Source organism: Cryptomeria japonica, chromosome 5 (genome assembly GCF_030272615.1).
Source record: "Cryptomeria japonica chromosome 5, Sugi_1.0, whole genome shotgun sequence".
Lineage (NCBI taxonomy): Eukaryota > Viridiplantae > Streptophyta > Pinopsida > Cupressales > Cupressaceae > Cryptomeria > Cryptomeria japonica.
The window spans coordinates 169829391-169842154 of record NC_081409.1 but is presented as its reverse complement, the minus strand read 5'-3'; positions in this window follow the sequence as shown (position 1 = coordinate 169842154).

The following is a 12764-nucleotide window of genomic DNA, read 5'->3' as shown; positions in this document are numbered from 1 at the left end:
GGTCCTGCCCTATTTTGGGGCAGGATCAAGGTGCGGGTAGAGTGCTATATTGAATTGCAATGTATTTTTGATGTGTGTGAGCACATTCAGGTCTTCGATCAGGCCAAGGGGTGCAAACACTAAGGCGAAGACCCAAATGCAGTAAAAAATTGCAAGGGGTGCAATTTTAGGACATTACATTTAGCCCCCACTTTAGCGGGAGTATGATCTTATGCAAATACCGTCGATAAAGTACAAGGAATTCAGAGTGAAAGACTTTCACCACATCAAGGAGGGAAGATTCACCATGCCCCAAATGGAATTTAGGATCTTACAACTTCAATGATAAGGTAAAAGGGAAGATCATGAGAGAGAGAGAGAGAACCATGACTACAACTAGTAAGGTTCTCTTATTATGGGTTATGAAAAGAAGCACCAAAAATTACGAAGAAAAGACAAAATTCACTAAGTAACTTAAAGTATCAAGAGAGAGAATCATGAGCGGAGTGTATGACCCACATTAAAGCGATTGCATATGCCTTATCGGGAGCAATTTATTTAAGGTAGGATACACCCAAAGAAGACAAGCATGCTATCGCAATAATTTATCCCTCAAGAGAGGATAAATCAAAGGACAATGAACACAAAACACAAAGCACGAGGTGGTCTCGCCTAACTTTGGAGTCAGTGTGATTTTTATGATAACTCATGTAAATCATGTATATATATATGCATAGAATCATCCTCATCCCCCAAAGAGAGGAAAACACCATGGAAGAAGGGAATACATGTGTCTTTTGAGTCAACATGGGAGAGACTAAAAGAGATCTCCACACTTTGCATCATCCTCAAAATGACAACACTAGGGACAACAAATAGAAGAATAGGGAGAAAAAATAGAAGAATGTCACAAACAAGCAAGAGAGGAGAGAGAGAGAGAGAGAGAGAGTCTACTGTGCTAATGAAGCTAATCAAGCACGTCGTCCTCCCCCCAATCTTGTTGATCATTATTTTCAGAAGGTGGACAACATGCAAGAGGAGCCACATCAAGTATAGTAGATGGATCTATCGCAAGTTCCAAACAAGTACCATGCTCTAATGATAAGTCACTTTGTTTGTTACTAGGAGCTAGGATTAATGTTTTTGAAAAATTTGCAGATAAGTCATTGTCAACATCAACATGCTCATATTCATCATCAAAAATATTAGGATTAACATTTTCATCATTAAGAACATTTTCACCTATTTCTTCATCAAGATTAATAAGAATAGGAGCTCTAATAGGAATAGAACTTGAATCATCATTTGTCTTAATCATTTTGCATCTTGGAGAATCAAGTTGAACATCATGTTTAGGAGAAAATGGAGTCATGTCAATTGTCAATGTTTTGGGAGAAGAAATGGTTTGGGAAGAAACTTCATGAGCTCTAGCACGACATCTTCATCAGCGTTCTCTCATACAACGGTTTTATCTAGTTTTGGTTGAAGGTTGAGGAGGTTTAGGTTCATCAAATATAAGCTTCATCTCTTCTTTTAGGGAAGGATGAATGGGTTGAGGTATTTTAGGCTAGACAATAGAAGAGGTCAGTCACTTCTCTCTATAAGATGAAGGAGGAGGAACTGCACCATATAAAGGAGGAATGGGAGGTGTAGGAAGGAGACTAGGTCCATCATGAGGAGGAGGGATAGGTATATCCTTAGGAGGAATAGATTGTTGTTTAGGAGGAAGACTTTTTCTACCTTTGGGATGAAGATTGGACTCATCCATAGGAGAAGGAGTAGAATTTTCCTTAGGAAGAAGAATATCTAGTTTGTTATTAGAAGTATACAAGAAGAAGTTATTCTTTTGTTTGTACACAACAAATTTAAGTTGATAGATTTATGTATTTATTCCCCTAAAGTTGTAAGACATGTCAATATGAGTTGACAAAAAGTAAACAATAAAAAATGACAACAATGCATGGAAAATATGTACCCAATAACTATGAGTAGTGCAACGGTGGATATAAAATAAAATTTAAAGCATATTTGTAAATGAACACAATTAAATATATAGAAGATATCTTCTTTACTATTAACTAGGATGGGTCATAATTAATAAAGATTCTATGGGAATGTTACACAATGAAATTTAGCAATGAATTACATTACACTTTGTCTTTGTAAATGTCAGGCAAAATGAAATACTTGATACCACAATGAAGTGGGTACTCATGGAGTATATTAATTGCTTGTGTTGTAGGTTTCAAATAAAACCAAAAAATGGTGAGAAGCAAGAGAAAACAAGTTCAGTACTAGCTGCATACTTGAACATAATAGGTACTGTAGATAGGAAATGTGGAAATCATCAAAGCAAATCAATATTAGTCTAGCTCAATCACGAAAGCTAAAATGCAAAGACAACAATCCTAAAAACACTCAATAAAGACATGAAAACAAGACATCAATTCAAATGCAAACCATTGCAAACGTGAATGTCTCCTTCATGTGGCTCCATTGTCCTTCTTTCTCCTTCAAATAGCTTTTGTTTGTGGATCTCACCTTCAAGTGCATAAACCTAATGTGAAAGCAAGATTGACAAGTAGCGCAAGAATACTAGAGGCGTGATTGATTCGACCAGGGATCAGGTGGACCTTGATTGAAGAAATTTATCCAATTTATAGACAAATTGGAGAAAAGACAAGATTAGCATGAAGAGATTTGAAAGGAAATTTCAAATCAAGAATGACAAATATGACAAATTATGACAAATTTGCACTTGCTATGCAAGATTGATTTATTGATAATTTTGACAAAATTATGACAAATTTCTATGTCAAAATTGATTGATTGTCAATTATGACAAATTATGACAAATTGAAATGTCATTCCCATGAAATTAGGAGAAAAATAGGAGAAAATAGATGAATTAGAAATTAGGAAATTAGGAATTAGAAATTGATGAAAATTAGGAATTAAGGAATTAGGAAAATTAGAAAATGGAGAAATTAGGAATTAAGTGAATTAATTAACAATTTTTCATTTATTAATCAATTCACAAAGAGGGAGGAATTAGTTAGCCAATTAAATAAACATTTAATTGTGACATGAAGACCTAGGATAAATCAACTATTTAACCTAGAGGGAGAAATGACAAACAAGGTTAAATGATTAAATCATGAAACCCTAGAAGATGAATTGGCAATGCAAGGATGACAATTAGGTCTTGATGAAGGATAATTGATATCGATTCGATTTGATCATGATTCTGACTTGATAAAAGACCAATGCTGACAAATGATTTGATTGATAAATGTGCCAATTGACAAGGAACAATGACTAATTGATCCAAATTGACATGATTGAGAAGGACGACGATCGATGACAAACCGATCGCAAAATGACAAGATTGACAAGTTGATAAGGATCGACCAAAATCATGACTGAAAATTGTTATCGACAAGACCAAATTTGACAACGAGACAAATGAAGAATGCAGAAGAAGGACTCGATGCTCGCAAATGATAAAGACCAAGTGCGACTCATAGGAGAAATGTTAATGCGATGCAAAAACCTTAAAATAAGGCAATGTGCAAATGTTAAAGTACAACTCCGCAAGCGTTGACCATTTTTAGACATCTACATTTTGCCCCTCTTTGAGACAATGCGATTTTAAGTGTTGTTTCAAAGAACAATAATGAAAATGCCCCAGACAATGACAATGACATATGCATGCCCCCTCGAGGAATTGGCCGGAAACATCCAGAAAAGAGGCCAATTGATCGATAATAATGATAGAACATGATAGGAGCAAACAGACTGGCAATCGAAGACCGGATGCACGAAGGACAAGCAATTGAAGGTGCAAAAGACCGCGACCAGCATAAGATGGAGAGAATGCACGTCCATCTATGAACTGACAAAGATCTATAAATGAGACAAAGAGAGTGAAAAGAGCTCATTTTCACTAGCCAAAGAGGAGAATTTGTTTCTCTGGAAAAGGACACTTGCAGAGAGATGGCGAACATTCCAATGGCAGATCACCAAGGAGAACGTGTATGCACGTACAGATGACCAGACGACGTGGGAGCAGCGGTATGTATCTCAAAAACCCATATTGTCAATTTTATGAATGTGACTTGCTTGTGGGACATTGCGGGGCCCATAGGGAATGCAGAAACTAACTTCTACGCCTATGTGAGCGCATCCTATGCTTGTGTAGGGTACATAGGCATAGTTCAATGCAACACAGGCGCAAGATACATAACACGGGCGCAGTTGTACCCTGGGAACTCAATTTTGGTCAAAAACAGCATGCGAAGGGTCCAAAAAGGGGGGATAAGAATAGTATAGGTCAAAATAGATTAGAAACACCCTGATTTAGACATGAAACAAGGAAATGCAACCCATAGGAGAAAACCCTAAAACTGACAAAATGTGCCCCAATTGTGATGCAGAGTCGACAATATCCATTGATCACACGGGAGAACAGACCTGACTGCTTCATGTTACGACATAGACTCAGGAGCACGGACAGAGATACATTAGCAGGACTTGGGATATACTATATCACATTCATGCTCGAGATTAGGGCAAACACAGGACTGCTTACCGCATTGGCAGAGCGATGGCATCCGGAGACTTCCTCATTCTATCTGGCGACTGGAGAGGCGACTGTGACACTAGAGGATGTATGGCATATCCTTTGCATTCCAATTCATGGGGAGATGATAGAGTATGACCCAGTGACAGGGAGAGATGCGTTGTGTAGATTATTTGAGTGCGACGCAAATGATTTGGATATCGTAGAGAGGGAGATTGGCTGGGAGACCATGGCATCAGAGTATGATCGGCGATATGTGGTGATAGCATGCCTACTAGCAGGAGATAGACGAGGACATGGATTCCCTATTGGATGGGGAAGAGTGCTAGAGTGGATGGCGACAGAGGGTATGGTGTACGCATAGGGACCATGTGTGCTTGCTATGCTATATTTTTAGTTGCATCAGATAGCATATCAGGGGGTTCAGACTTTGAGCTACGGAGTCACACTGTTACAGGTATGGGCATTTGAGCACATATCCATATGTCGACTGATTGCAGAGAGACAGGTAGTACCACACCAACCATATGTGTACTGTTATGGGGGAGCACTGAGACAGGGTCCTTTCGGATACATATTGTATTGGCGACATGAGCTAGACAGATTGAGAGAGTTCACATGGAGGCCATATCTTGATTGCCTTGGATGGTTAGATGATAGTGACGAGCTATCATATTGTAGATAGGAGAGGTACTTGATTGGATGACCAGTGAATCACCAGAGAGTGATTGAAAGGTACCTGCCAAAGAGAGTCAGATGACAGTTTGGAGAGAGGCAGGATGTACCTAGAGGGACTGCACACTTTGCTTGATCTCACAGAGAGACGAGTCAGTGGGGGAGGATGATTCAGCCACACATAGCATATGCCGACTTCACACAGCTACAGTGGAGACAGTGGGATTGGAGATCAGATGTGGTGGATGCTAGGACGATAGAGGAGTATGAGAGATGGTTTGCACGACGACGGCCAGTGCCTTTGACATATCCTGATATTCTAGTACCGAGGAGATAAGAGGACTTCCCACTCACTGGAGAGGAGGGAGATGATGAGGATGAGGAGGATGAGGGTGGTGATGAGGATGAGGGGGATGATGAGGACGGAGAGGATGAGGATGAAGATTATGAGCCAGATTCAAGTGATCAGGAGTCATTGCAGGATATACCCATAGAGCCAGAGACAGCTAGCATAGAGGAGATGGAGATGTGCAGGGCTACCATAGCGAGTCAGCATGATCACATTGCGACATTAGAGAGACAAAATGCTATCTTGAGGATAGAGCAGGATCAGTTCAGAGTGGAGATAGCCAGACTTACAACGGCTCGAGATACAGCAATAGCTCAGGCACAGCGAGAAGAACAGAGAGTCATCGAGTATATTGGGTCTATTAGGGATGCCAGTGCATGAGAGATGGTACAGATGTTGGTAGAGATCAGAGAGGAGATACGCCATTGGAGGACACTATATGAGAGTGCAGTTCCACTAGAGCAGAGAGCAGTGTCATAGCGGGCACGATCGAGGACAGAGAGCAGGGCACGCTCTCGGAGGTTAGTGAGCAGCATGGGGGTGAGTGGACCTATGAGACCACCACAGCCAGGACCAGGGACAGGAGGGACATCATCCTTGAGACATGGTAGGGATGAGGAGGACAGAGGGAGCACCCAGTGATAGAGGCACGTGCTCCTTATGACAGATAGTGGACATTATGTAGTGCGATATTATATAGTCATCCTGCGGGCCATACTTAGGACAGACAGTCCAATTTTGTACTCCGATATTATTTTGATATATGATATGATATGCATCGATATGATGGGATGCAATGTGTTATGACTTATAGTTGTTTTCCATGTATGGATGGCTTATGCAAGGTTTTATGTACCATTGTGGAACATGTATGGATATATTTTTTATGTATTTTTGATGCATTTATAATATGAGATGGATAAAATACTTGATATGATGTTTGATATAATGCAAATGTACTAACCAAATGGATGCAAGATGCAGCTTATGTGTTTTTGTGTGGAGATCAGAGAACTAGACTGAACTGGTTGCCCAAACTGACAGAAGAAATGTTAGTAAGAAGAAATGAGACAGAGGACAGTTAGAGGCGAAGAAAAAATTACTTTCACTAATGCACTTTGTAGGTGAGAACCTTTATTTAATGTAGCAAAATGGATGTGTAGCATCATGGCATTGAAGGCCAGAGCTGAAATGCAACCCTTTTTGCAAAAGACAGACACATTGCAGACAAACAGCAATCACAACAAAAAAAAGAAAGGGACCATGAACCATCCCGGTCACTCTAAATCACTCAATGACATCATCGAGCAACATAGGAACATGATCGAAGAGAAATCAGTAAATGATAAGACTCGCTAATTCCAACAAGTCAAACAAACATCTTGATCTTCATTGTCAAAAGTTGAAAGTGCTGATAGGACGATCATGCTGTCTGGTTTCAGAGAATGCGGTACCCTGTCTAAGACAGGACACAGTCTGGTTTCGAGTATACCACACCCTGTATAAGACCCATGATAGTGGTGACAAGGACAAATGATTTTGATGCTGACGTTCGATTGATAAGACAATGTTGATCAGTTTGAATGCTTGGTTGAACAGTTCATCTGTGAATGCGTGATTTCACTAAAGCGCAGCATTGTGATTGATTGTCATTGGATGTATGCTCAGTGATCTGTCTTATGCACAAAGGGGATAATTTTTTTGTTTTTCTTTTTTGAGTGTTTACAATTTTTTTAATTTTTTTGTTCATTTTTTCAGGACTTTATTTGATGTTTAGGGATTTTTTCAGGACATTATTCAATATTTTTTTGTTTGGATTTTTTTTCAGGACATTATTTGATTTTTAGGATTATTTCAGGACATTTTTCAATTTTTTTTGGATTATTTCAGGACATTTTTCAATTTTTTTGGATTATTTCAGGACGTTTTTCAATTTTTTTGGATTATTTCAGGACATTTTTCAATTTTTTTGGATTATTTCAGGACATTTTTCAATTTTTTTTTGTTTGGATTTTTTTTTTCAAGACATTTTTCAATTTTTTGTGATTTTGCCCCCAGTGTCTAGCAAGGCAAGGATAATGACAGGTGAATAAATAGGCTTTCTGAAATGTTGGTGGATAGCGGGAAGACAAAGGCCTTTTATCATGGAGACAATGCAGATGCAATTTTCAAGGGCTATTGCGTGATGGGACAAGAGACTAGATATGACAATGTAAAGCAGTGACATGGCATGAGGGACATGTCAAGAGGTTTTTGAAACCATGTTTAAGTTTTGCATCCTTATGTCAGATCAAGATCAAGGAATGAAAAAGAGTGTATGAATAGTGATAAGATATGGATAGGATAAGCAAGACCAAGAATGGATAAGGGACATGGACTAAAGGTCGGGATAGGATACGGGATAGTGGCAGAAAGTTGCAATAAGCTAGGGAATATGGATGAAAGGTTATAAGAAGCAAATGGATAAATACCAAAAGCTATGATAGACTGAAAGCTGCAGACAAGATGCATGATGCTCATGAAGATCCTCAGCCTTGTCAAGATCAAAGGTGGAAAGAGGAAATGGACATGAGGGACAATAGGATATGAAGGGTAATAGGACATGGTAGGAGTATGACATGGTATGATAGGAATGAAGGAGTATGACATGGGTTCGATAGGATAATGGAACAATGAAGGACAAAAGGATATGATAGGATAAAACCTGCCCCCAAGTGTGGTGTGCAAGAAGTTCATAGATTACGCATGATGCCTGTTTGCCAAGTTTTCATCACGGTACTTGCCCAAGGCACCTGTTTGCCAAGTTATCACCAATGGACAAATTATTTTTCTTTATTTTGTTTCTTTTGTCTTTTTTTTCTGATTTTTTTTTTTGGGATTTTGACTTTGACTTTTTAGTCGAAGAATGACTCAAGCGTCTTCTCTTTTTTTTTTGGACAGTAGCCTTGAAAAAAATGGACCATGACCTTTAAAAGTATGCTCAAAGACATTGGTAGGATAAGGACATGGAAAATAAGATGAAACTAAGGCAAGGATTTATGTAAAGGATTGGATCAAAGGGATCGAAGGATGGAAAATATGCATTGGATAATGGATAGGGTATTGGAAGAATTGGGCTTTAGTGGATGGAAATGAAGGCAAGATCAACATTGGCACACACCTTGAGGGTTGATGGACTGATGGAGGAAAAATAGATCTCAGATTGTGAGATTTGGATGGAGGAATAGCTTGGGATTTTGGGACATAAGGACCCAAAATGGAAGAAGGAAGTGATGGAGGAACAAATTTGAGAGGTTTGGATGGAGGAATAGCAACTTTGGATGCCAAGTTTAATGTTTCTTTAGGCTTTTGTGCTTCAAGGAGTTGCTTAGGGATCCACATGGTTTTTGATTTTTCATGCTTTTGTGGTTCCTTGGAGTGCATTGCTTGCACAAGGGATTTAGGAACCCATATATATTTTGACTTTTCTTTATTTTGCTCAGTGGGCCTTTGTGGCCTTTTGGATATTTCTTTTTCTTTATAGATCATATTGTTCTTTGTTTTGACATGTCGATTATATTGGACATGTTGATCCTTGAATACATGTGGATTTTTAAACTTATGACTTTTATACTTGGCATCCAAATTGCTAGGAGGGGGAAAGGAATGCATGGATGGATATGAATGAAATAGAGTTCTTTTGGATGGATGAAATTTACTCAAGGATGTGTGCCTTTGCTGACCTTGCATAGAGGACGAAGGAATATAAGGACCTAAGATGGATGGAAAGTATGATGGGGAAGGAATATGTTTGGATTTTGAAGGGATGTTGGATTTAGTAGGGGTACCCATGTCTTGAGGAATTTCACTGAGGCTATGACCCTTAATATTTTCTTTATCATGAAGGGATTCTTTCTTATGAAGATCTACTCCTTTGCCTTTATGAATATCTTGACTTGTAGGATACTCTTTTCTTTGGGAAGAAGACGCGAGTCCATTATGAGGTGGATATGATATGAGAGAAATAATGAGATCTTAAAGTGGATCGGATTGCACCAAAGTGGAAGAACCCATTGTGCATGTCGAGGGTTCATGAACATCTTGCACTGACACGTTAGAATCATGAGGGGGATTAGGATCATGAGGGGGACTAGGATTGTGTAGTGGACATGGTTCAATGACAGGCTCTTCAAGAGATGGAATGGGAGAAATAATGGGATCATCAAAAGAAATGCGATCTTGGAGTGTGTATGGAGCATTAAGACAAGGAGATTGAGGAACAAGTGGATCTTGTGGAGGATTTAAAGGAATAATTTGAACTTGACAAGGAGGAAGATCATTGGAATCCTCTTTAAAGGTGTTTTTCTCTTGACTTTCAATGGGATCATCGGAAAGGATGGAAGGGATATCTGGAATGTCAATGGGATTTGAAAGGACATTTTTTTCATGAAATGGAAGGGGATCGTTTGGGATTGGATGGATTGGGATATCTTGATCTTGCTCGGGGAATGGAGTGTCAATAGGACTTTGGATAGGATGGACAAGAATAGGGGAATCATCATGAGTGTCTGGGAACATGGGATCTTGGTCAACAATTGGATGGGATGTTAAGGTTTTAGGATCTTGATCTTGATTTTCTTTAGGACATGTTTCTTCGTGCTCTAAATTATCCTCTTGACATGAGGTTGGACTTTGGATATGCATGGGGGATTCTAACAAGGAATCAATGTTTTGGCATGAAGGAAATTCACTTTGAACATTTGTGATGGATTCTGGCAAGGAATCAATGCTTGAACATGAGGAAGAGGGACTTCGAATGGGGTCCTCTAAAACAGGTAATGGCAATAAAGTGCATGGTGGCATTGGGTCTTGTATTTCTGAAACATGACAAGGACGTGCATCATGAATTGGATTATCTTGGAAATCAATTATGGATAGCCCTTGGGTAATTGCATCCTTGGGTGTATTGTTTGATGAGGACAATATGGAAGGTTCTTGTGAAACTTCTAAAGGTGTAGGGATAGATGCCACTAGAGAGTCAATTTGTTTGTGGGGAGATGAGGCATTGCTAGACATAAGTGTATTATTTTGATCTTCCTCAAAGAACTCACTTGGTAATCTCCTTAAGATCATTGCAATAAAGCCACCTTTCTTTCGAGGTTTTGACATAGTTGTATCTGGAATTTGAACTTGTTTGGAAAGAATTTGGTCTTGGTTTGATGTCATGTTTTGATTTCAAACTAGACGTTGATCAAATTGGTTTGACATGTTCAAAATTTGGCTTGGTGCATGTTGCAACCTTTGTTTTTGAATGTTTGGTTGTGGTTGTTGACATTGATATTCCATCATTGGTTGAACCATTTGTGGACATTGTATAGTTGGTTGGACATATTGTTGAAATTGGACCATTGGTTGTATTGGTTGTATATGTTGAACAATTGGTTGAACCATTGGTTGTATTGGTTATTGATAGTAAACACCTCCTTGTTCTTGTTGTGGAGGCACATAATGTTGAAATTGATGTTGTCTCCTTTCTTGAAATTGTTTCATCATCTCTATTTGTGAGAGGAGAGCTGGTATGTCTGATCGTTCAAGAAGAGATCTTACATCAATTGGCTCAATCTTTGGATTTCGACCTAGAAACGTTTTAAACACTTTGAACATTTGTGATCTATTCTTCTCAATGTTTCTCACTCTTTGTTCCAAAATCTCATTTTCTTGAGCTAGTTTCTCCTCTAGTTTTTGTATTTGGACATTTACATCATCATGATAAGTTTGATCCAAGTTTTGAGACATGTAAAGATTGGATTGACATGATTGATTGCTCAATTGTGATGACATGGCTTCATAAGAAGGTTGAGACCTCATTTCAAAAAACATGTCACTATGCAATGCAACTAATGGAATTGACAAATGCAACCTAAAGGATGACAATGCAACTTAATGTTTTTGTTGTTTTTCAAGATTTTGACAAACTTTTGAATGCAATTCTAAAAATGAGACCCTTAGGAAATTGAAATGATGTCTAGACCTCAAAGGACAAAAGGACCAAGTGACAATAGGACAAATTGACAATGTCTCACCTATATGCTTGGATACTAAGCTAGGTTTGACCAAATGACATTGATGACAAAAAGACAAAAGTTTGATAAGGTCAAGACTTACTAACAATAACTTAGGGTTTATCAAAGATTTGCATTACTCAAGTATGACAAAACCTAGTTTTGACACTATATGCAAAGGGACAATTACTATGCAAATGACCCTAATATGATATGATAATGACCTAAGCTTAATGAAGAGACCTAGGGTATGCAAATGTGACCTAATGTTATGAGGACAAAGATGCAAATGCAAATGTATGACAATGTCAATCTAAGACAAAACCTAAGGTTGAATTATGAAATGGTATTACTCTAATGCAAGAGGACACATGCAAATGGATGACCCTTATTGATATGCAAAGGAGTATGACCTAGGTGAAACCTAACCTTAGTACTTGAGAATGAATTTGCAAAATGCAAACCTAAGATGAACCTAAATCTAAGTGACATGAATGTTGAGACAAGATTTTAAACAATGTTTGACAACCATGTTTGAAGGTGTTTTGAACTTTGTTGGATGAAATGTTCTTGTGTTTAACCTTGTTTTGAATCAATTTGTCTTGTTTTTGAAATGAGATACAATTCAACTTTTGACAAGCAAAGAAGACAAGATATTTCAACTTAGACTCAAGACAATCATGCTCATTTACACATTTCTTATGGATGGCAAGGACAGTAGGTACTTGAGAGGTAGACTCGTTATGAGATTCAAGGAGAATACATAGATGCTTGACCCCACGGGCTCCCCTCCACGGCACTCACTTCTCAGGGCAGCCAAGCATCAGTCCCCATGGCGAACTTAGTATCTCTTCCAAGTATCCAAACTTGTCCTTCTCAAGCAACTAGAAGGATTTTTGGCCTCTAAATACAAGGTGTTTAGTAAGGATTTATGTTAAGCGTTACTCCTTGGTGTCACACAAGCGTGATTGAGACATTAAGCCCACCAAGATACCAAACAAATGTAGTCGCGCAAGCACGATTTAGACCATGAGGCCCTACTTAAATGTTGATATGAGAAAGAGTTCAAGGGTCATCACTTCCCAAGTAACTACAATTCCCACGTAACCCTTCCTTCAAAGCTTTCGCTCATCAGGTA